The sequence below is a fragment of the Phyllobates terribilis genome, unplaced genomic scaffold (assembly GCF_046119375.1).
Source record: "Phyllobates terribilis strain yellow unplaced genomic scaffold, ASM4611937v1 Scaffold_1__5_contigs__length_1240528914, whole genome shotgun sequence".
Classification (NCBI taxonomy): Eukaryota; Metazoa; Chordata; class Amphibia; order Anura; family Dendrobatidae; genus Phyllobates; species Phyllobates terribilis.
The window spans coordinates 912321176-912347354 of NW_027362761.1; positions in this window are offsets into that span (position 1 = coordinate 912321176).

A 26179-nucleotide genomic window follows, 5' to 3' on the forward strand; every position below is an offset into this window, starting at 1 on the left:
CGTCCAGGTAAGCTGCGGCGTACTTTTTGTGAGGGACTAGGATCTGTTCCATGGCTCTCTGGAAGGTAGCTGGGGCTCCTTGCAGCCTGAACAGTGTCCTGGGATACTGTAAGCACCAAATAGGTGTCGAGAAGGCCATCTTCTGCTTGGGACAGGAGGATTTGCCAGTACCTTTTCGTTAGGTCCAGGAGGGTGATGTATCTGGCTGACCCTAGCCTCTTAATGATTTCATCAACACGAAGCATCGAATATGCGTAAAATTTGAATACCTCATTTAGCTTCCTGTAATCGTTACAATAGTGACATTTTCCATCAGGCTTCGGAACACGGACAATGGGGCTGGACCAGCCACTCTTTGATTCCTCTATGTCCCCTGGCTCAACATTCTTCTCACCTCCTTCGAGATCACATCGCGGCGAGCTTCGGGAATCCAATATGGCCTTTGGTTCACTAGAACATGCAGTTCCATCAGGATTTCATACTCAACAACCTGCGTACATCCAGGCAACTCCGAAAACAGGTCCTGGTTCCTTTGAAGCTGTTCTCGGCACTGTTGTTTCTCGGCCAGTGACAGTGTCTCTGCCATTGTGACATCCTCAACCTTGGCTTCAGGACTGGCCCCCAGGCACGTAATTTCCACTGATTCCCTGTCTTGCCACGGTTTAATCAGTTTGATGTGGTACACTTGGTATGGCTTTCTTCTTCCTGGCTGGTAGACCATGTAGTTGATATTATTCAGCTTTTCTACTACCTTGTATGGCCTCTACCACTTGGTCAGAAATTTACTTTCGACCATGGGTACAACACCAATACCTGGTTTCCAGGGCTAAACTGTCTCAGCCTCGCTGACCAATTGTAAAACCTTGCCTGGGTCTCTTGTGCTTGAAGGAGGCTCTCCTTCACAATCGGCATCACCTTCGCGATCCGATCATGCATCTGAGCCACATGCTCGAGAATGCTCCGGTGTGGTGTATCCTCTGCATTCTAGGTCTCCTTTGCAATATCCAGAAGTCCCTGAGGGTGCCATCTGTATAGCAGCTCGAACAGTGAGAACCCCATAAAGGCCTGTGGCCTGTGGAACTTCCCTAATAGAGCACAGCAGGTACGACAGTAGTCCCAGTCTCAAGCCATCCTTCGTCACGACCTTCTTAAGCATGGATTTCAAGGTCTTGTTGAACCTCTCTACCAGGCCATCCGTCTGCAGATGGTGAGCCTTACACAACTCCCCCATCACTTTGAACATAAAAGGAGTTCCTTGGTTTGTCAGGATCTCTTTTGGAGGTCTGGGAGAAAATATGGACTAGATCTCGGGCTATACTCCTGGAAGAGGAGATTCTTCGTGATACAGCCTCTGGAGTACTGTGTTGCATAGTCCATCACCACCAGGATGAATTGATGCCCCCAGGCGGACTAAACTAGGGGCCCTGCAAGGTCCATGGCAATCTGGTCAAATGGGACCTCTATAATGGTCAACGGCACTAGAGGACTGTGGAAGTGGGATACGGGAGAAGTTAGTTGACATGTAGCAGCCAGTAGAACCTCTAAAGGACCAGTTCTTGAGTTTTGTCTACTTCAGATGCCCACCCAATACATGTGAATGGGCCAAGTCTAGCATCCTACGCCTATAGGGACCTGATACTAAAAACTGCTCTATCACTTGCCCTCTCAGTTTAGTTACCCGATATAGCAGCTCGTCATTTAAAGTGAAATATGGAAATATGGAATTCTTCACCAGCAGCCTTTGGCAACCCCTCAGCAAGCCCTTGGACTCCCCCCAGTTGTGCCTCTACTATCCTTCTTTTGAGAATCAGGCTCATTCTGGGTACCCCAGTGTGGGGATGCAACCTCTCGACCAGCTGGTACCTTTCCACTAGGCCAACCAGGTCGTCCACATTTCTGGGATCCCTCCTGGGCAACCCAGGTCTGCACCGGTCTGGGAAGGTAGTTGATAAATCTACCCATTACAACCTGCTTAACCATCTGGGCTGGGGTGGAGGACTCCGGCTACAACCACTTCTGTACCAGATGCAGGAAGTCGAACATTTGGGAGCGAGGGGATTTATCACTGCAATACGCCCAGTGGTAGACCCTTTGAGCTCGAACAGACATAGTCACCCCTGAGCGTGCCAATATCTCAGTTTTTAGTTTGGAATACACCTGGGCATCCTGTAAGGCCAGGTTATAAATTTATAATAAGCCTTCTAGGGCCAGTTAGATAGGGAGTCAGCATCTCCACCCACTGCTCCGGCTGCAGCTTCTCTCGCTCTGCTACCCTTTCAAACACAGTCAAAAAAGCTTCCTCATCATTGCCTGGGGTCATTTTTTGCACCACTTGTCTTACTGCCTTCCGGACGTACAGTACAGACCAAAAGTTTGGACATACCTTCTCATTTAAACATTTTTCTGCATTTTCATTACTATGAAAATTGTACATTCACACTGAAGGCATCAAAACTATGAATTAACATATGTGGAATCATATACTTAACAAAAAAGTGTGAAACAACTGAAAATATGTCTTATATTCTAGGTTCTTCAAAGTAGCCACCTTTTACTTTGATGACTGCTTTGCACACTCTTGGCATTCTCTTGATGAGCTTCAAGAGGTAGTCACCGGAAATGGTCTTCCAACAATCTTGAAGGAGTTACCAGAGATGCTTAGCACTTGTTGGCCCTTTTGCCTTCACTCTGCAGTCCAGCTCACCCCAAACCATCTCGATTGGGTTCAGGTCTGGTGACTGTGGAGGCCAGGTCATCTGGCGTAGCACCCCATCACTCTCCTACTTGGTCAAATAGCCCTTCCACAGCCTGGAGGTGTGTTTGGGGTCGTTGTCCTGTTGAAAAATAAATGATGGTCCAACTAAATGCAAACCGGATGGAATACCATGCCGCTGCAAGATGCTGTGGTAGCCATGCTGGTTCAGTATGCCTTCAATTTTAAATAAATCCCCAACAGTGTCACCAGCAAAGCACCCCCACACCATCACACCTCCTCCTCCATGCTTCACGGTGGGAACCAAGCATGTAGACTCCATCCGTTCAACTTTTCTGCGTCGCACAAAGACACGGTGGTTGGAACCAAAGATCTCAAATTTGGACTCATCAGACCAAAGCACAGATTTCCACTGTTCTAATGTCCATTCCTTGTGTTCTTTAGCCCAAAGAAGTCTCTTCTGCTTGTTGCCTGATCTTAGCAGTGGTTTCCTAGCAGCTATTTTACCATGAAGGCCTGCTGCACAAAGTCTCCTCTTAACAGTTGTTGAAGAGATGTGTCTGCTGCTAGAACTCTGTGTGGCATTGACCTGGTCTCTAATCTGAGCTGCTGTTAACCTGCGATTTCTGAAGCTGGTGACTCGGATAAACTTATCCTCAGAAGCAGAGGTGACTCTTGGTCTTCTTTTCCTGGGGCGGTCCTCATGTGAGCCAGTTTCTTTGTAGCACTTGATGGTTTTTGCAACTGCACTTGGGGACACTTTCAAAGTTTGCTCAATTTTTCGGACTGACTGACCTTCATTTCTTAAAGTAATGATGGCCACTCGATTTTCTTTACTTAGCTGCTTTTTTCTTGCCATAATACAAATTCTAACAGTCTATTCAATAGGACTATCAGCTGTGTATCCTCCAGACTTCTGCACAACACAACTGATGGTCCCAACCCCATTTATAAGGCAAGAAATCCCACTTATTAAACCTGACAGGGCACACCTGTGAAGTGAAAATCATTTCCGGTGACTACCACTTGAAGCTCATCAAGAGAATGCTAAGAGTGTGCAAAGCAATCATCAAAGCAAAAGGTGGCTACTTTGAAGAACCTAGAATATAAGACATATTTTCAGTTGTTTCACACTTTTTTGTTAAGTATATAATTCCACGTGTTAATTCATAGTTTTGATGCCTTCAGTGTGAATGTACAATTTTCATGGTCATGAAAATGCAGAAAAATCTTTAAATGAGAAGGTGTGTCCAAACTTTTGGTCTGTACTGTATGTGTCGTCACCTGGTTTTGTGCGAGGGGCTGACAGCCTTCCACAAATATCCTCTGTGAGGAGTTCCATCTGCTGTATAAACATCACCTGTTGCTGTTGCTTCTCTTCCTATTGTTGGAGCTGCTGCACCAACAGTTTATTCGTCTCCTGTTGTGTTAACTGTTGGGCCTGGAACAGGTGCTTGATCAGATCCTCTATGCTGTCTGACTTTGCTTCCTGGCTTACCGCCGCCTTCACGCAAGACATGCAGTTTATTCACTGCCGTCACACAAGCTTCCTGGGGAAATTGCCCACATTCTCCACAAACTGTGGTAGTGGCTCACTCGGCTGCTCACAGAGGTAGACTCAGTAACATTTCTTCTTCTGGATTATTTAAAACACGGCATAAATCAGTGCCGGGTTCAACAAAATAAACATGGCCATTCTGGCATAACGGGAAAACAAAAGATAATGTATATCACAGTCCAAATGCCTACGGTGATCTGCCCTCTCAGGACACAACAACAGGGTTCAGCACAGCTTAGCATAAACACTTTCAAACACAGACACCGAACACTGAATGACTCAGAAGGCTGACTATTTACATCTTAGAATATACCCTGGGTGGAGATATGATGGACAGCCTCCCACCCACACGTTAGTTGTCCACAAAAAACTTAGCTCTTAAACATGGCTCATTAACCCCTCTCAGCACTTAGTGTGCTGGAGCATTTTCCCTAGGTTCATATCACTGAGGCCAACAATCTCAGTGATATATATCTCCCATCCAGTACTTTACTTTACTTTGTCACAACATCTAAATAATTAGTCTAGGCTTCTATAATTGATGTCTTTTCCTTAGGTAAGATTATCAAGATCAAATTGGTAAAGCCAGACATTTGGTACTATAGATGATTAAAACGATACAATGCAAATTGTATTTGTGTCGATTTCTATGAAATTTGCAGGTGCCGGTGAATTTAAGCAACTTTTTATTCATTGCAGAAGATTGCATCAGCCACAGAAAGCTCACAAGAACTCAGGCACGGCGGTGTATACTTTCCCATAATGACTTTCAGTTTTTACAGCATTTTAAAGGGCAGCCAAATAGAAGTGACAATTATAGCATGGATAAAAGCCTAAGCAGGGATTGTAGCAGCCATTTAGGGTAGTAACAGGTTTTAGAGCTCACAGTTCAGCAATAAATATAGGAAAATCACTAAAACATTAGATAAGTACTCCAGGTAATAATGTGTTATATAACAGCAGCACTGAAGAAGATGAGTAAAGTAGTATGTGAATAATAGAAAGATTCAATTGCTAGGGGAAGAAAGCAATAAAAGAGGTGCCAGCAGCAGTGCCAGACACAGTGTGAGCATTTAATGCAGGCATTAGTTCTGCTACATTTGAATTACAATTACACATTTTTTTCTTTATTCTAAATGCAGGATTTATTCTAAATACAAAAAGCAGCAAGCAAGACAGCACAATACTTTTTGCAGAAAAAAAAATCTTAAATCAGTGTCAGAGACGGTTTCTTCCTTGTTACAAGTGCCTGTGCTGAGCTTTTGCTTCTCTTGCGTAATTGTTTTTGCGAAAGTAAAATTTATTGTTTCTTGAAATTTGAAAAGGAAATTCCCCAAATTCCAGACATTTAACTATGACTGTCTACCTCAAAAGTGTGCATGCCACAAACTTTTTTTTGCACATCTATTTTATCAGTCAAATTTTACATCCGCATATGGTAAATTAATATAGGACACTGTTGCAGATGCTGGCTTTTTGGACATATACTAACCTAGCATTTTTGTACTACATTATTTTTGGGAAGGGGGTTGAATTGGTTAAAAAAATATTTTACAAAAATGTAGACATTTAACTGTGCATGTCTGTTTTTGCACACCTTTTTTGCCAGTCCAATTTGACAAACGTACAGTACATGCTACTGTTGTCTGCTGTCACATTGTTGCTTTTTGTATATGTATCCTCCTGGCTTTTATTGTTACATCCTCTTTGGAAAAGTTTGTTATAGTGTTGCACAAAATGTATGGTAAAAAAAAAAGCAAATGGAAATTGACGGGGTAGTGCAAAAGAAAAAAAATACCATCGCTAAGAATGTGGAAGTCACTAGCAGCAGCAGAAGTAATGCCACAAATCACTGGTGCCAGCCATCCTTGCAGTAGTTCTACCAAATGTTATTCAAGTAGTAGGTGTAATGCTGGGTGATGGTGGAATGACCCACTGCTAGCCAGCAAGAGCAGTGTGTTGGTCACACCTGGAGATAGCCGTCCTACTGTCGCAAGCCTTTGAGGGCCGGGTATACTCTTCACCCGCCTCTTGGTCCTGGTAAGGGGGAACTTTAGCAGAGCCCTTCTCAGGTGGAGAACAGCACGGTGGCTGGTGACCGAACACACAAACAGCAGACAGATCAACCACACCAGAACCAAAAAAACGCACTGCAACTGCATTAACTAAGGTGAACAATAATAAACCAAGCACAGGCACCAAAGCATGAACCACCTCAGAAGCACAGAAACTCTGACCTTAACCACCCACCAAAACTGAAATAATCAGCAATGAAAAGGAGGAAATGAGAGGTTTAAATTTGCCTCTCACCGGTCACCTGACAACTCTGGGACAATGCCCAATCTCCACCCCCAGACCACAGAGACATCAGAGAAGGGAAGAGAAGACTGGAGGGAACATCCCACCATCTGACTGCCCCAACAGATACGGAGTCCCACTCCTGCTGGCAGCAGCTAACGCCACGGGACCCTGCATCGCGAGGTTCCTGCACAGCATAATCGCTGGGAGCAGCAGCATCCCACCTCCCAGCGATGTTAGGAGTGTATCTCCTAGAATGAGACATCCGGACTGAGTGAGCCCCCAGCAAGCTCCAACCCCCAGAGGCGACACCCTGCCCCCCATGACCAGTGAAGTGCAACGGGTGACCCATCAGAGCTGGAGCCCACCCAGAAGCGAAAGGGGCCTGCTCAGGTACGGAGTAGCCATTCCTGACAGTATAGGCTTGTCACTGTACCATTCACAAAGTGTAGGACAGTTCTGTATTGACATGACACACCTGTCCACAAGGGTGACAGCCAAAAAAGTTTTGTTCAAATATTTAGGCCTCATTCCTGGGAATAATTCCCTTTGGTGTGATTGTAAAATACAAAATTTCGTAACATTGCAACATTGTTTATTCGTGGCTCCATCATCACAAAACTAACAATTATTTGTAATGTTTTGCAGCAAAGTAAATTTGCAATTTTACAGTGGTTTCACGGTTTGACTTTTTTTTAACAAAACACGGTTTATTTAGTTCAGAATAGTCATGGTGATTCTTCTCTACACACTAGAGAATAAACTGTTTCTGGACATCTTGCTTCTTTCAATCCGGCGACTTTTGAGGTTGTAACTTGCATTAGTGTGCCACAGACAAGGATCTTGATGAAGAAAATTGTGGTTTATTTCCAGTGCCATGAACAGTTTATTTGTGTTGGATGACATGAAGTGATGAAGCTTCTTGTGTGACACAAGGTTTTCAGTAAGCTGCACGCGAGTTAAGCAGACATTGTTGCCTTCCTTCTGCAGAGCCAGTACCATTTCAACCTGTTCTGCAGTAAGAACCTCACTGTCAAAAAAGCCAGACCCATCATAATCTCACTGAGGTACCACAGGTGTCTGTTGAAAGTTTTTATTGCTGCCTCAGCAACAAGCACATTGATTCCTTTGTATGCTATAAGTTCTTGCAGTAATGTGAAGTCATTTTGCGGCTATGTGGCTGAGATCTGACAGATGTACTAAGCCTTCAAGTATAAGCAGACAGTAAATGTGCAAAATTGATGGATATTTTTAACTCTGTCAAAGTTAAATGACATTGGTGACGAAACATGAAGCTCTTCAGAGAGTATATCACTTTGGCCATCCATCGAACCCAATTGTAGGCGCCTGGAGTGTTGATGTCTGGGTCTGGGTTTGACGCTGAACCAAGGAACTGGAGTACCAGTGTTGACAATTCCTTGTAATCATCTATTGGATGGCATTGTGCAAGCTGGTTGGTGCAAAATTCAACTAGACACTCCTTAAGTGGACCTAGCTCATTTGAAACTATGCCATCTTCCATTCCAACTGAAAACTTTGTTTTATTCAGTTGATTCCAGGCAGCCAAAAATCTTTGAATCTGGTGCCTACACGGCAACCTCAGTAGTTTTTTTCTGCAGTTTCTGTTGCAAGAGGACACACGCACCCAGCCTTTGTACCAGTGTTACTACTGGTCATTTCGAATGACAAACTTCACTTTATTCAAGAGCTGCCAATTCTGCAGAACCTCGAATACAGCCTTGGCTTATGCTGCTCATGTGCTGTTAGGTATCTCTGAGACCAACAACAACTTCTCAGTTCATCCTCCTGACACTAGTACTGCCAGTCTTTCAGCAGTTTCATTGCAGGTCTGGTCTGCTAACCTTTTCCCGCCCCAATGTACATTCAGTAAGCCACTGCTATCGAAGGAAGCTTTGATAGCATTTGCTGCAATCTCTCGATGCCAGTGACGAGCCTGTCTGATAGATTCCCTATTCAATCTGAGACTGCCTGGATCATTGCCAAGAGACTGAGAAGCAGCAGCAATCAAGTAGGATGCTTTTCTATCACTGGTTTTAGTTCTGTCTAGAGCTGCAGCAACTTCCGGGGTCACAATGTTGGCAGGTCTTAATGACTTACATTTCTTTGGACTAAAATGCCTTTCGGCCTCATCAGTATCGTTATGCTGTCGACTGTTGAACTCACTCAGTTTCCTTTTTTCTTCATTTCTCTGCCTATAATTCTCTCATAAATCTTCTTTTATTAACCATGGCCAGCTTTCTGTCTTATGTTCCCATGCTTCCACCACAACCTTTTTCTCTTCGAGCAAGCAAGAAGTCACAGTCTTCCTGAAGTTTTACAAGTTTCATGGCATCAGCATGAGCAACATCAAAAAAATCATCAAGTTTATTAACGAATTCCTTCCACTTGGACTCTTGTGTTTTGGTTCGCCGTTTAGCATTCTTCTTAAGACTCTTCCATTGACCAAACAGACTCTTCACCTTACTGATCACGTAATATTGTTGCCTTGTCGGGTTTCTCGCTTTCACCCAGAACCAAAGTACTGTGTTGGTTGCGACGGTAGCACTGGTACATGTTGGTTTTGATTCTATACAGTGCAGGAAATAAAACCTGGCCAACACCTGCCGATTCGATTGCTGTTTAGAACCGATAATACTGTCTGCTGTGACTCCAATTATCCACATTCCTCTAACACTGCAATTTGAAGATGCCATTTTTCTGACAACAGTGACTAAACCTGTGGGGAGGATTAAATGCCAAACATAAAACCACATTTCATTAAAGTTTGATACTTTGCTGCTAGGGATGAGTGAATACCTGTGTATTCGGCTGTGCACCTTCTCCTTCGCCATTAGCAACCTATGCTAATGACTGAGGGAGGGGCTACAGTCGTAAAGCTTGTTGATTGGCTGCCCTGCACTCAGCCTTTCAACAAACTTTTACAGTTTAAAATCTATCCCAAATGGATGATACTTTTATATTCTTCCAAAATTAGTACATACATAGCTAGAGTATCTCTAAAACTTAACCTTTTTGTTCCCTATGTACCCTGTCGTGCACAGTAGATCTCCCACTCTGACAAGAGCAGTACCCAAGTGTAGTCTATATAAGAAAAGCACTTTTTTATGTGGTGTATGTTGTTTTATTATATCAAATTAAAGGTTAAGTTTTAGAGATACTCTAGCTGTATATGTTTCAACAAACTTTATTGTCCGGAAGCTGGCATCAGTGAATGGAGCGCTTCCAGTGTGGGCTGGACAGCGACCAAATGCGACCGAAACTGAATACACAGGGATTTGCTCATTCCTACCCTAGTTGCTGCAAATCACCCTAATATCTCTCATCAACACTTACAAATTACTATTATAAATTAAAGTAAGAGAATTTCTGGTTAAAATTTAATTAGATAGTAAAAGACACATGGGAGTAGTGTAGGCTGCTGTGCAAATATTTAGAGATTAGACTTACCTAAAACAGTGAATAATACAGAATGTTGGCTGTAATCTGGCAAGTTTAGTTTGAAACAGGAAATATAAACTAATATTAATAATATTAAATATTCTTTACAAATTACAAATAAGTAAATTGGAGAGAGTTTCAAGGAGCGATGGTGCCCTTATTGCTGCTCTATATTAACCCCTTTTAATCTCAAGACATACTAATACGTATCTGCGCCCTGGGCTTTAAGAGCCTGATACCTATTAGTACGTCCTTGCGATCGCGCCCGCACGCAGGCTGTGTGGGCACGATCGCCGCCGGGTGTCAGCTGATTGTTACAGCTCAAACTCGGTGCTATGTGCAGGGAGCGGTCCCGCACCGCTCCCGGCACATTAACCACCGCAATGCTGCGATCAAAGTCGCTTGCAGCATTGCGGGGGCAAGGGGAGGTGATTGTGATACTCACCTCTCCTGCCGGCCTCCAGCGCTGTCTGCCGCGGCTTCCCGGATGTTGCCATGCTGGCCCGATGTCGTCATGACAACATCTAGGTCACCAGACAGCAAGAAGATATTTTGGTCATGCGCAGTGCATGACCAAAGTATCTTCTGCATCTGAGAGCCTGTATAGCACAGGGATGGTGCTCCATCCTTATGCTATACAAGCGATCAGAATAAAAAAAGTGAAAGTCCCATAGTGGGACAAAGTATAAAAGTAAAAAAAGTGTCAGAAAGTGAAAAAAAAAAAAATTGTAAAAATATTTAAAAACAAATAAAAAAAAAATCCACCAAAAATAAAAATATACACTGTGTTCCAAATTATTATGCAAATAATATTTTCTCAGATTTTCCCAAATTACCTATATGAATTGCAGTCATTGTAATTGTCCAGTCAAATAACTATTAGAGTACAATTGAAAGGTTTTTGGACAAACTGGCTATGATAACAGTATATTTTTTAAAAAATAAAAAACTCAAACTGCACTCAAAATGCATGTTCCAAACTATTATGCACAGCAGAGTTTTCAACCTTTTCATTTTAATAAAGAACAAAAAAATGGTCATTTTTGAAATTATAAGCATTAGCAGGTTATTACAAACTGAAATCAAACAGTTTTCAACTCAAAACTTTATTCTAGGTGATGTTACATTTGCACATAGGACCCCTTGTTCGAAAGGAGCTTCTGAACTCTCTCGTCCATTGAATTTGTCAGGATTTGGATGGTTTCTGCTTTAATTGTTTTGCATGAGGACAGAATGCCCTCCCAGAGCTGTTGCTTAGATGTGAACTGCCTCCCGCCATCATAGACATTCCTTTTGATGATGCTCCAGAGGTTCTGAATGGGGTTGAGGTCAGGGGAGCATGGGTGCCACACCATAAGTGTGTCCCTTTTTATGCCCATAGCAGCCAGAGATGCAGATGTGTTATGTGCAGCATGAGACGGGGCATTATCATGCATGAAATGATCTCGATGGTCCAGATGGATGGAGTGGAGGATGGCTGGTTGATGGACACCCCATGCAAACACGGCTACGGTGCTAACAAGGAGGAGGTGGAGTAATGTTTTGGGCTGGAATCATGGGGAGAGAGATTGTCGGCCCTTTTAGGATCCCTGAAGGGGTAAAGATGAACTCCATAATGTATGTGGAGTTTCTCAAACAGCACTTCCTTCCATGGTTCAAGAAGAAGAACCGTGCATTCCGCAGCAAGATCATTTTAATGCATGATAATGCCCCGTCTCATGCTGCACATAACACATCTGCATCTCTGGCTGCTATGGGCATAAAAGGGGACAAACTTATGGTGTGGCACCCATGCTCCCCTGACCTCAACCCCATTGAGAACCTATGGAGCCTCATCAAAAGGAGTGTCTATGATGGCGCGAGGCAGTTCACATCTAAGCAACAGCTCTGGGAGGGTATTCTGTCCTCATGCAAAACAAATGAAGCAGAAACCATCCAAAACCTGACAAATTCAATGGACGAGAGAGTTCAGAAGCTCCTTTCGAACAAGCGGTCCTATATGCAAATGTAACAACACCTAGAATAAAGTTTTGAGTTGAAAACTGTTTGATTTCAGTTTGTAATAACCTGCTAATGCTTATAATTTCAAAAATGACAATTTTTTTGTTCTTTATTAAAATGAAAAGGTTGAAAACTTTGCTATGCATAATAATTTGGAACATGCATTTTGAGTGCAGTTTGAGTTTTTTATTTTTTTAAAAATATACTGTTATCATAGGCAGTTTGTACAAAAACCTTTCAATTGTACTCTAATAGTTATTTGACTGGAAAATTACAATGACTGCAATTCATATAGGTAATTTGGGAAAATCTGAGAAAATATTATTTGCATAATAATTTGGAACACAGTGTAATGTACCCATCAATAAATATTATTATGAAAAAAAAAAAACAATAAAAGTACACATATTTGGTATCGCCGCATCTGGAACGACCTGATCTATAAAATTGTCCCACTAGTTAGCCCCTTCAGTGAACACGGTAAAGAAATAAATAAAAAACAAAGCAAAAAACAATGCTTTATCATCATACCGCCAAACCAAAAATGAAATAACACGCGATCAAAAAGACGAATCTAAATAAAAATGGTACAGATGAAAACGACATCTCCGTTCGCAAAAGACAAGCCACCATACAGCTTCATCAGCCAAAAAAATAAAAAAGTTATAGCTCTCAGAAAAAAGCAATGCAAAAAAATAGCTTTTATTGTGTAAAAGCGCCAAAACATAGAAAAACTATATAAATGTGCTACCGCTGTAAACATACTGACCAGAAGAATAAAGCTACCTTATCAATTTTACCACACGCGGAAAAGCATAAAAAAATGTTAAAAAAAAACAATTCCTGAATTGTTTGTTTTTGTTTATTCTGCCTCTCAAAAATCAGAATAGAAAGCGATCAAAAAATGTCACGTACCTGAAAATGGCACAAATAAAAACATCAACTCATCCCGCAAAAAACAAGCCATCACATGACTCTGTCGGCCAAAATATGGAAAAATTATAGCTCTCAAAATATGGCGATGCAAAAACTAGATTTTACAAAAAATGCGTCTTTTAGTGTGTGACAGCTGTCAATCATAAAAACCCAATATGATTCTAGTATCACTGTAATCGCGCTGACCCGAAGAATAAAGTCGTCTAAATACTTATAACACACAAGGAACGGCGTAAAAAATAAACTCTCGGGTTAGGGTTAGAGTTGTGCTAGGGTTAGGGTTGGGGTTAGGATTAGGGTTGGGCTAGGGTTGGGTTAGGGTTAGGGTTGGGCTAGGATTAGGGTTGGGCTAGGGTTAGGGTTGCGCTAGGGTTAGGGTTGGACTAGGGTTGCGCTAGGGTTGGGGTTAGGGTTGGGCTACGGTTAGGATTGGGGTTAGGGTTGGGCGAGGGTTAGGGTTAGGGTTGGGGTTAGGGTTGGGCTAGGGTTGGGTTTGGGGTTAGGATTGGGCTAGGGTTTGAGTTGGGCTAGGGTTGGGCTAGGGTTAGGTTTGGGGTTAGAGTTTGGCTAGGGTTAAGGTTGGGCTAGGGTTAGAGTTGGGATTTTTTTCAAAAGTAAAAAAAAAAAGATGACGATATGGCGACTAGTGTTGAGCGCAAGTGCTCACTACTTGAGCTTGCATCGGGTGCTCGGGTATGCACTGAGTATCGCGGGTGGTCGAGTGACATGCTCGAGTCTCCGCCCCATATGTTCCGCTGCCAAAAAAACCTTGCGGGGATTGCCTGCCATGCACGAGAGATCCCCGCATGTTTTTTTTGGGTGTCTAATTGCCGTGAAACATGCGGGCGGGGACTCGAACATGTCACTCGAGCACCCGTGATACATGGTGCATACCTGAGGACCCGATGCAAACTCAAGTAGCAAGCACTTGCGCTCAAGACTAATGACAACTTATTCAATATGGTGACCTAATGTTATCAAATTCTGTGTCGTACCTCAGATTTTGTGGTATACCAGCCTGATGAAGAGACCTGCGTAGTCTCGAAAGCTTGCAATTTTTTACCATCTGATACCTTTTAATGGCTAACTGAAAAGATGTTAACAAATCTGCCTTTCTGTGACTCTTCCAGTCTCTCTGTATCTCTGTTGCAACCTGTTTATGGCATATTGTGACACTCTAAGCTCAGTGGCCACCTCCATCAAAGAACATCCTGCTTGAAGCCTTGCAATGGTGAGGTACTGTTGATCAATTGTTAGATCTCATGATGTCAAAATGTGAACAGCATGATGAGGAGAACTGTTCAAATACCAATTGTAATTGAACCCTGAAATTTATTGGACGATTTATGGATCGAACACTTGTTGTGAATTTTGCCATTAAACTCCTTGTTAGAGAACAACAAGTTGTGCAAAAAGTACTGAAACATTGATCAGTTGGACATGTATATTTAAAAGTTTAGAGATGGTCACATTAAAGGGGTTTTCCCACGAACAAAAATTAATTTTAATCAATAGATCTTGGAATAATAATAAGTTCCACAATTGGATGTGTTTAAATAAAATGTTCCTGTGCTGAGATAATCTTACAAATGTGCCCCTGCTGTGTACTGTGTAATGGCGGTGTCTGACCGTACAGGGACATGGTCTGATCATACCACATCTCCAGGGCAAGGGGGGGGGGGGAGGTGTGTCACCTTGGCCTGGATGCCACAAATGTATAATAAAGCTGTGTCTGAGAGCAAGGGGGAGGTTCTCTGGTCAAGGACCATTAGCATGCAGTGCCTCCTGTCCCAGGCCAGTAAGGGGAACAGGCTGCCCCTATAAAAGCTGGAACTGGGGGCAGGGTTAGAGATAACTGGACAACCTGTCTCTGGATTGAGAGGTGTCCCAGAGCAGGGACAGACAGTTGTGTTGCAGCCTAAGAGGCCGTGTGGCAGTAGGAGAGCCACAAGCCAGGGACAAGAGGCGAAGCGAGCCTGTCCTGGCAGATAGAGAAACTAATCTACCAGACTTTGGAGTCTGAGGCTGTGAGTATTCCAAGTCCTACAGCAAATAACCAGTCCACAGGGGATTGTATGTTCCCTGGCCTAAGAAGCCCGGAGGTTCCGCCACAGCAGAAGGGACCAGCAAAGTCGTACCAGGCCGGGAGTAGAAAGGGACCCAAGTTGCAAGCCATACAGGCGAGAAGACACGGCAAGCTCAGGAACGTGGGCTATTACACCACGAGGAGGGAAATAGCCAGGAAGAGCGCAGAGAGTACGGTAGGCCTACTCCCTCACCCTGACCAGAAGGGCTTCCCACTTGTTCTCAGACATCCAGGCCCCCTCCTATCCGGAACTGTTTTTGGGTCATTTCACCTGTTCAAATAAAGACCCTGAACTGTTTAAGAGGCCTCCATCTCCTGGCTATTGCGATCGGAATCATCCCCTCCATCATCCATCTATATACTGCCCTGGGGCCACACTCCTCCCGTGGGGAGTTATACTACTTAGTGCTGCACACCTACATCTGCCCCAGCGGTCTGCACTGCAGCGGCGGTTAACCCTGACCGCAATCCACGGGTGGTTTAGTCGGACATTTAAAACCCTACAAATAGACTGCCACAATGTTTGGTCTGACCACCCTGAGCCACGGACCGGGTTGCCACTACTACCCCCCAATATTGCCCTGTTGCCCGGCTCCGAGTGCCCCACGGCCCAGGGGGCGAGCAAGAGGAAATATACAGACATTACAGCAGGGGATAGTAAATGATTCTTTCTTTGAAGTAAGACACTGTTTAAAGGGAAATGTTTTACCTCACAAAAAGAATAAGCTGTGATCCCCTGCTATAATGTATGTAAGCTCTCTTTTGCTTCCTCCTCTGCCCAGGAGATGTGATATGATCAGACCATGTCCCTGCACGATCAGACACAGCCATTACACAGTACACAGCAGGGGCACATTTATAAGATTATCTCAGCACAGGAACATTTTATTTAAACACATCCAATTGTGGAAATTATTATTATTCCAAGATCTACAGATTAAAATGAACTTTAGTTCATGGGAAAACCCCTTTATGCTCACGTGAAAAGGTTAGAGTGCATTTTAGGATCATCCTGAAATTTCAGCGGAAAACCAAATATCCCTAACTTTTTGTGAGTGGTGTATAAGTTAATAGATTCAGCTGAAATGCACATTTTAAATGTGAAAATTGAGATAACGTGCTGCATCACTGACCTTAAAATCCACAGCAAATCGAATATTTTTTTTAATAATTCAAATCCAGGTCTTATTTTACTGAGAGTAGCCTTGCTACGACTTCTGCTTATGTAGTGATTTTGAGCTATATGTTATTTGGTGATAATTTGGTGATGGCAATCTTGTGTTTATTTTGGCCTTCCAACTCTAACAGATGATGTTAAGTGAATGAAGAAATTTACAGGTTCTATTTCAACTCCTTATCCACGCCGGGACTGTGGGAGTGGAGAGGAGTGAATATTCATTCTCCTTAATAGCGCACACTGCCAATAGCAGCCGCCGTCTTCCTGCTGGGGCTCAGCAATCCTGTGTGCCCACTACTAAAGAGAATGAATATTCACTCCTATCCACGTCCATGTCTAATAGCGGGGACACAGGATCACTGAGCCGCAGCAGGAGCCGGTGGCTGCAACTGACAGTGTGCTCCATTAAGGAGAATGAATCTTCACTCCTCTCCACTCCCATGGGTGTGGAGAGGAGTGAATATTAATTCTCTTAAGTAGCGGGCACATGTCAGAGCTGCCACAGCAGGCTATGGCTACTGCCTGTGCCCATCTCTTGCTCACCCCATCATCCACAGCTGAAATGTATTATCTGGACTATAAGACGCACCCCCCACTTTCCTCTAAAATTTTGGACGAAAAATGTACATCTTATAGTCTGAAAAATACGGTATATTTAAAAAATTAAAAAAGTAAAATGGGTTGATGCAAAAGTTTGGGCATCCTTGAAGATTTGTGTGCTCAGATAACTTAGACAAAGGTTTCAGAACTTAATTAGCCTGTTAGGGATAAGGCTTGTACACCATCATCATTAGGAAAGGCCTGGTGATGCAAACTTCCCAGCTTTATAAAAACCCAGCCTCCTCTAACCTTGTGCCAAAAAAACAGCAGCCATCGTTTCTTCTATGCAGCTGCCTAGCACTCTGAAAATGAAAATGGTGGAGTCCCACAAAGCAGGAGAAAGCTATAAGAAGATAGCAAAGCATTTTCAAGTTGCCCTTTCCTCAGTTCGAAATGTAATTAAGAAATATCTGTTAACAGAAACAGTGGAGGTCAATATAAGGTCTGGAAGACCAAGCAAAATTTCAGTGAGTACTGCTTGTAGGATTGCTAGAGAGAGGCAAATCAGAACCCCCGCTTAACTGCAAAAAACCTTCAGAAAAAATTTGTAGACTCTGGAGTTGTGGTACATTGTTCTACTGTTCAGAGACACCTGCATAAATATGGCTTTCATGGAAGAGTCATCAGAAGAAAACCTCTCCTGCATCCACACCATGAAATTCAATGTAGTGCCGGCGTCCCTGCCCTCTGCTAGGCAGGGATGCTGTTCCCCTCACCGCTCTGCTCCGTGCCCGGCGTCCCTCTCCCGCTCTGCTGGCAGCGCGCGCTCCTTCCCGGCCACTGTGCTTAGGGCGTGCGCGCGCGCCCTCCCTCCCTCTTAAAGGGGCCACGCGCGCCGTCCTAAGGAGTCCCCGGCCAATGGCCGGAGGACTTTACCATATATAAGGCACCTCCTCCAAAATGGAGGTGCCCGAGCAATGTTGTTGCACCGTTCTACTCTGCTTCAGCCCTCAGGTCCCTTGCCAGTTACCTGCCAGTTACCTGCCAGATTCCTGCCAGCTTGCTGTCCTAATCCTGCCTAATTTCCTGTTACCTGCCTGCCTGCCTGAGGTCCGACGGTCTGCCTTACAACTCCGGTCAGTCTGTCTAAGGACCAACTTGCCCGCTCACCTGGGAGCGCTTCTCCGCTACCTGCCTGCTTGCCTGCCCGGAGGCTCCGCTGTCACGTGCTGTGACCACCAGCTATTCCAGACTCTTGCCCGCTCACCTGGGAGCGCTTCTCCGCTACCTGCTTGCTTGCCAGCCCGGAGGCTCCGCTGTCACGTGCTGTGACCACCAGCTATTCCAGACTCTTGCCCGCTCACCTGGGAGCGCTTCTCCGCTACCTGCCTGCTTGCCAGCCCGGAGGCTCCGCTGTCACGTGCTGTGACCACCAGCTATTCCAGACTCTTGCCCGCTCACCTGGGAGCGCTTCTCCGCTACCTGCCTGCTTGCCTACCTGGAGGCTCCGCCGTCACGTGCTGTGACCACCTGCTATTCCAGAGACTCTCGCTTGCTCACCTGGGAGCACACATCCTCCATCTGCCTTGCTAGCCTACCTGGAGGTTCAGCCATCACAGGTCGTACCTACCCTTTACCCAGAGACTGCCCTGATCACTTGCCGTGACCTCCAGCCCGTTCTTCCAGAGACTGCCCCGGTCACTTGCCGTGACCTCCAGCCCATTCTTCCAGAGACTGCCCTGATCACTTGCCGTGACCTCCTGCCCGTACACCCAGAGACTGTCCCGGTCACCTGCTGTGACTGCCTGCCTGGTCGCCACCCGCTCCCTTACAAGGACCGCTCCCTTGTATAGTAGCCCAGAGGTTCCGCCTTCCAGACCCGTTACAGTTTGCTCGGGCCATGGAACCCGGTGGCACCCAAGCTCCCTCGCTCTCGGACCTGTGTCATGAACTGTCCCGTCAGAGGTCCCAACAGGAGTCCATCCTGGGTCACCTGCGGAATGTCAATACTCGCCTGGACACTCTGACTGCTCCACCAACAACCTCCGCCAGTGCCATGTCTCGCAATCCGGCAGCTCCGCTGTCCACTAACACCATGATATCCTACCCCGGACCTCGGCTTTCTGCACCTCCTCGCTTCGGAGGCGACTCAGCCCAGGCTCGGGGCTTCATAAATCAGTGCACCCTGCACTTTGAACTATTGTCCCACCAGTTTATCTCCGACCGAGCCAAAATTGCATTCATCATGTCCCATCTCACCGGGGAGGCCCTGGCCTGGCTAAATCCTCTATGGGAGAGAGGAGACCCCCTGGTGTCCAACTTGCCTGCTTTTCTCACGGCTTTCCGGAAAGTCTTCGACGAACCCGGACGGAAGACCTCATCCGCATCATCGTTGCTACGCCTCCGTCAGGAAAATCTCACCGTGGGCCAATATGCCATACGGTTCCGTACCTTTGCCTCGGAGCTGGCCTGGGATAACGACTCTCTGGTTTCCGTCTTCTGGGAGGGTCTGTCCGGCCGTATTAAAGATGAACTTGCCGGTCGGGACATTCCTACCACTCTCGATGACTTAATAACTCTTGCCACCCGGATTGACCTACGGTTCCAGGAGCGTGCCAGAGAGGTCACCCGTGAGAGGAGGTTACCACGTCTAGCTCCTACTTTTCAGAAACCCGTCACTCCTTCTGTCTCTAACCAGGTACACCCTCCTGAGCCTATGCAGGTCGACCAGACCAAGATGGTCAAGACCCGTCAGGACTTACGCCGTGCCGAGGGGACCTGCTTCTACTGTGGCAGTAAGGAGCACCGGATCCGTGCCTGCCCGGAGAGGTCGGGAAACGCCTGTGTCTAGGTTCGCTCAGAGAGGTCCACCTAGACAAGAATAAATCCTCTCCATCCCTGCTGTTGTCAGTTTCAATCGTCTACGGGGAGAACCGTTATTTCGAACTAGCCCAACTGGACTCTGGAGCAGCCGGGAATCTTATTTCACAGTCCCTGGTAGAGAAATACCGCATCCCCACCAAACCTCTGGCTGTACCCTTGTCTGTTGCTGCCGTGGATGGGGGGCTCTTACCACGCCCCATCCAACTCATCACCGAATCCATTACTCTGCAGGTGGGAATGCTGCATTCTGAAAGTATCTCCTTCCATGTTCTGCCTGGACTCTCTCACGCCCTCTTGCTAGGCCTACCTTGGCTCCAGAAAAATGCACCCGTTCTTGACTGGCAGACCGGAGAAGTCCTTCGCTGGGGACAGGGCTGCCATAAGACCTGTCTGGTTCCCGTTCATCCCGTCCGTCCTTCTCCTACCCCAGCTAATCTACCTGGACTTCCGATTCCTTATTGGTCTTATGCTGATGTCTTTAATAAAAAGGAGGCAGAGACACTACCCCCTCATAGACCATACGACTGCCCTATCGACCTGTTACCTGGTACTTCTCCTCCCCGTGGGCGTATTTATCCATTATCCGCTGCTGAGACCCGGTCGATGTCCGAATATATTGAGGAGAATCTGGCCAGGGGATTCATCCGGAAATCTACCTCCCCGGCGGGAGCAGGCTTCTTTTTCGTCAAAAAGAAGGACGGCTCTCTCCGTCCCTGTATAGACTATAGAGGCCTTAACCAGATCACGGTGAAGAATAAGTACCCCCTTCCGCTCATTCCGGAGTTATTTGATCGTCTGAGGGGGGCTAGAATCTTCACCAAACTGGACCTCCGTGGGGCGTACAACCTGGTTCGTATCCGTCAGGGGGATGAATGGAAGACGGCATTCAACACCCGGGACGGCCACTATGAATATCTGGTAATGCCCTTTGGCCTCTGTAACGCTCCTGCCGTCTTTCAAGAGTTGGTCAATGACATCTTCCGGGACCTTCTCTACTCCTGCGTAGTGGTGTACCTGGACGACATCTTGGTCTTCTCTCCGGATCTCCAGACTCACCGGAGGGATGTTCGTCAGGTCCTGCTCAGGCTCAGGCAGAACCATCTCTACGCTAAATATGAGAAGTGCCTCTTTGAGCAGACCTCGCTTCCGTTTCTGGGCTACATTATCTCTCAGACCGGCCTACAAATGGATCCTGAGAAACTGTCTGCCATCGAGAAATGGCCCCGACCAGAGGGGTTGAAGGCTATTCAACGGTTCCTGGGCTTCGCCAACTATTACCGCCTCTTCATCCCGCACTTCTCTTCCCGGACTGCCCCAATTTCCGCGCTCACCCGTAAGGGTACTAATCCCAAAGAGTGGCCGCCCGAAGCAGAGGAGGCCTTTCTTTCCCTAAAACAGGCCTTCTCTTCCGCCCCGGTGCTGCATCGCCCGGACGGCAACAGGCAGTTCTTCCTGGAAGTTGACGCCTCCTCCTCTGGAGCCGGAGCGGTACTTACTCAAAAATCATCTTCCGGGAGAATGGTAACTTGTGGCTTCTTCTCCAAACTCTTCTCCTCTTCTGAGCGCAACTATTTCATAGGAGACCGAGAGTTATTGGCCATCAAGCTGGCGTTGGAGGAGTGGCGTTACCTACTCGAGGGGGCTCTTCATCCGGTAATAATTTACACTGACCACAAGAACTTGGCTTACCTCCAGCATGCCCAGAGACTTAACCCGCGCCAAGCCCGGTGGTCCTTGTTTTTTGCTCGCTTTGATTTTGTTCTTCATTTTCGCCCGGCTGACAAAAACGTCAAAGCAGACGCCTTGTCCCGATCCTTTCTGGTGTCCGATCTCGAGGAAGAACCTAAACATATCATCGATCCCGCCAGAGTAATGCAGGTGGCTCCCGTGAGTCTAAATCGTCTCCCTCCCGGTAAGACGTTTGTTTCAGTACCTGATCGGGAGAAGATCCTACACTGGGGCCATTCGTCTAAACTAGCTGGCCACGCCGGTCAGAAAAAGACCCTCCAGCTTATTGTCACGCTGTCTCTGTATACTGGAGGTAGGGGGCCTAAGCTGACCCTAAGCTGGGGCCCTGACTAATCCCTCAACCTGGAGGTACTGTTAAAGGTACAGAGGTCCAGGCCGCCAGCGTAACCCCTACCTCCTGAAGATCCCTGCACCTCAGTAATCTAGTCCTGAGAAGGACCCCGATCACAACCAAAGGGAACAAGAAATAATATGCCCAAACACAGTATTTAGACGAACGAGACAGTACAAGGGAAAAACCAAAACCACCTTGCATACAAACAACTTCTCAACTACAACAGAGGGAAAACCAACGGGAAAGGAGATAAATGATAAAGAGAGGAAAGGGAAAAAACACTTCCAAATACACTTATCTCAGCAACTCCAAACACCACGATCCGCTCTGTCAGTCAGAATGAAATGCTTTCACCGACACCTCCCAAACAGACCAGCAGGTATATGAAGGAGTCTCACTACAGAAGTATTGATTGCAGCTGGGCGAGGCTGGACCTCATCTAGCCCAGAGAGAGAGAGAATTAACTCCCTCACTGCCGAGAAACACAAAGCACCAACAAGTCAGCTGCGAGAAGTCAGGCTGTGTACTCGTGACGATCTTCGTGGCAACACACCCGTGACACTTATTGCCCGGCACTATTGGTGGCCTACCCTGCACAAGGACATAATAGACTTTGTTTCTGCCTGTGTGTCCTGCGCCCGCAACAAAGTCCCGAGACATCTGCCAGCCGGACGCCTCCTTCCGCTTCCTGTACCTGCTGCCCCCTGGCAGCATATAGGAATGGACTTTATAACTGATCTCCCCGTCTCTGCCGGTTGTACGGTCATTTGGGTGGTCGCTGACCGCTTTTCCAAGATGGCTCACTTTATTCCCCTGCTAGGCCTTCCGTCTGCACCCGAGCTGGCTAAAGACTTTATCCGCCACATCTTCCGTCTTCATGGCCTGCCCCTCCACATCGTGTCGGATCGTGGGGTACAGTTCACCTCACGTTTCTGGAGAGCCACTTGTAAACTACTAGACGTCACCCTGGACTTCTCTTCCGCTTACCACCCACAGTCCAATGGTCAAGTGGAGCGGATCAATCAGAACCTGACCAGTTACCTCCGGCACTTCGTTAATGCCCACCATTCTGACTGGGTGGATCTCCTACCATGGGCCGAGTTCTCTTATAATAATCACGAGAGCGAATCCTCCTCCAAATCCCCGTTTTTTGTAGTCTTTGGTCAGCATCCTCGGATTCCTTTTCCTGTCTCCACCTCTGTGGACAACCCGGCTGCAGAATCTCTCGTTAGCAAATTTTCCTCCATATGGGAGAGTACCCGGTCCGCACTCCTTCTGTCATCCGAGCGTATGAAAAGACACGCTGACAAAAAACGCCTGGATCCTCCACAATTTCGTCCAGGAGATAAAGTCTGGCTCTCATCTAAATATGTTCGACTCAAGATACCTTCTTACAAGTTAGGACCTCGGTTCATCGGCCCTCTGGAGGTCATCAGTCAGATCAACCCGGTGGCCTATAAATTGAAACTCCCGGCCAACTTACGGATCCCTAACTCCTTCCATGTATCTCTCCTCAAACCCGTGGTGCTTAACTCTTTTTCCAAGTCTACAGGTACGCCTCCTGCTCCGGTTTCTGCTGAGGACGAGTTTGAGGTAGAGAACATTCTTGCCACCAAAAGGGTAAGAGGAAAGACCTTTTTTCTGGTAGATTGGAAGGGGTTTGGTCCTGAGGAGAGAACGTGGGAGCCCCGGGAGAACATCCATGCCCCTCTCATCCTAGCTAAATTTCTATCTGGCCTAAAAAAGGGGGGGCCTAAAGGGGGGGGTACTGTAGTGCCGGCGTCCCTGCCCTCTGCTAGGCAGGGACGCTGTTCCCCTCACCGCTCTGCTCCGTGCCCGGCGTCCCTCTCCCGCTCTGCTGGCAGCGCGCACTCCTTCCCGGCCACTGTGCTTAGGGCGCGCGCGCGCGCCCTCCCTCCCTCTTAAAGGGGCCGCGCGCGCCGTCCTAAGGAGTCCCCGGCCAATGGCCGGAGGACTTTACCATATATAAGGCACCTCCTCCAAAATGGAGGTGCCCGAGCAATGTTGTTGCACCGTTCTACTCTGCTTCAGCCCTCAGGTCCCTTGCCAGTTACCTGCCAGTTACCTGCCAGATTCCTGCCAGCTTGCTGTCCTAATCCTGCCTGATTTCCTGTTACCTGCCTGCCTGCCTGAGGTCCGACGGTCTGCCTTACAACTCCGGTCAGTCTGTCTAAGGACCAACTTGCCCGCTCACCTGGGAGCGCTTCTCCGCTACCTGCCTGCTTGCCTGCCCGGAGGCTCCGCTGTCACGTGCTGTGACCACCAGCTATTCCAGACTCTTGCCCGCTCACCTGGGAGCGCTTCTCCGCTACCTGCCTGCTTGCCAGCCCGGAGGCTCCGCTGTCACGTGCTGTGACCACCAGCTATTCCAGACTCTTGCCCGCTCACCTGGGAGCGCTTCTCCGCTACCTGCCTGCTTGCCTACCTGGAGGCTCCGCCGTCACGTGCTGTGACCACCTGCTATTCCAGAGACTCTCGCTTGCTCACCTGGGAGCACACATCCTCCATCTGCCTTGCTAGCCTACCTGGAGGTTCAGCCATCACAGGTCGTACCTACCCTTTACCCAGAGACTGCCCTGATCACTTGCCGTGACCTCCAGCCCGTTCTTCCAGAGACTGCCCCGGTCACTTGCCGTGACCTCCAGCCCGTTCTTCCAGAGACTGCCCTGATCACTTGCCGTGACCTCCTGCCCGTACACCCAGAGACTGTCCCTGTCACCTGCTGTGACTGCCTGCCTGGTCGCCACCCGCTCCCTTACAAGGACCGCTCCCTTGTATAGTAGCCCAGAGGTTCCGCCTTCCAGACCCGTTACATTCAACATCATAAGTATACAAAAGAACATCTAAACAAGCCTGATGCATTTTGAAAACAAGTCCTGTAGATCGATGAGGTTAAAATAGAACTCTTTGGCCACAATGATCAAAGGTATGTGTGGAGAAAAAAAGGGCCCAGAATTTCAGGAAAAGAACATTTAGGCTAAGTGCCCACAATGCAGAAATGCTGCATGTTTTTTCCGCTTCTCCATGGCAGGAAAAACGCATGTGGATTTTACATGCGTTTTTCCTGCTAGGTAGAAGCGTTTGTAAAGCGTTTTTGCATGAATTTCTGCATGCGGGTTATCAAGCGCTTTTCCAAGCGATTTTAACATCACTTGGAAAAGTGCTTGACAACTTGGTCACACTATATAAATCCATGCAAGCGGCATGGATTTATATAGTTTGACCAAGTAATAGATAAAAAAAAAGAATAAAAATGGTAAAAAAATAAAAAATAAAGATTATACTTACCTTCCGATGGCCCCTTGTGTTTTCTCCGCTGAGTCCGGTGTGTTGTATCGGTTGCGGTGGTGTGAAAGGACCTGCGATGACGTCATCGAGTCATGTGACAGGTCACGCGACCGCTGATGTCGGCGGTCGCGTGACCTGTCACATGACTCAATGACGTCATGGCAGGTCCTTTCACACCACCTCGACCCATACAACAGACAGGACGCATCGCTGTGGAGACCGGGGGCCATCAGAAGGTAAGTATAATCTTTATTTTTTATTTTAAATTCTTTTTTTAACAGGTTTTATGGTACCTGGGTCTGGAGGAGAGTCTCCTCTTCTCCAAACCCGGATACCATCCGCACATTGAACCGTATGTTATCCGCATGTGCAAATGCAGTCATGCGGATGTCACGCGGTCCAATGCAAGTCAATGGTGGCGATTACGCTGCGTGTCCGCAAAATTAATGGACATGCTGCATATTTTTCCGCAATGAAAATCCGCAGCGGAAATTACCGCAGTATGTGCACAGCACATGCGGATTATCATTGGGGACCATGGGGAACTTATTATCAAGCTTTTTTTAAGCGTTTTCGCTGCGGAAATTCCGTGGCAAAAACGCTTGAAAAACGCATAGTGGGCACACAGCCTTAGCCAACCTTTAAGCATGAGGGTGGATCAATCATGCTTTGGGTGTGTTGCAGACAATGGCAGGGGGAACATTTCACAGGTAGAGGGAAGAATGGATTCAATGAAATTTCAACAAATTCTTGATGCAAACAGAATACCATCTGTAAAAAAGCTGAAGATAAAAAGAGGATGACTTCTACAAATGGATAATGATCCTAAACACATGTCAAAATCCACAATAGACTACATCAAAATGCACATGGCTCTTACAGTCCCCTGATCTGAACATCATTGAAAATCTGTGGCTAGACCTCAAAATAGCAGTGTATGCAAGATAACCCAGGAATCTCACAGAACTGGAGGAATTTTCCAAGGAATGGATGAAAATCCCTCAAACACGAATTGAAAAACTCTTGGCTGGCTGCAAAAAGCATTTACAAACTGTGATACAAGTGCTTCTCACTAAATTAGAATATCACCAAAAAGTTAATTTATTTCAGTTCTTCAATACAAAAAGTGAAACTCA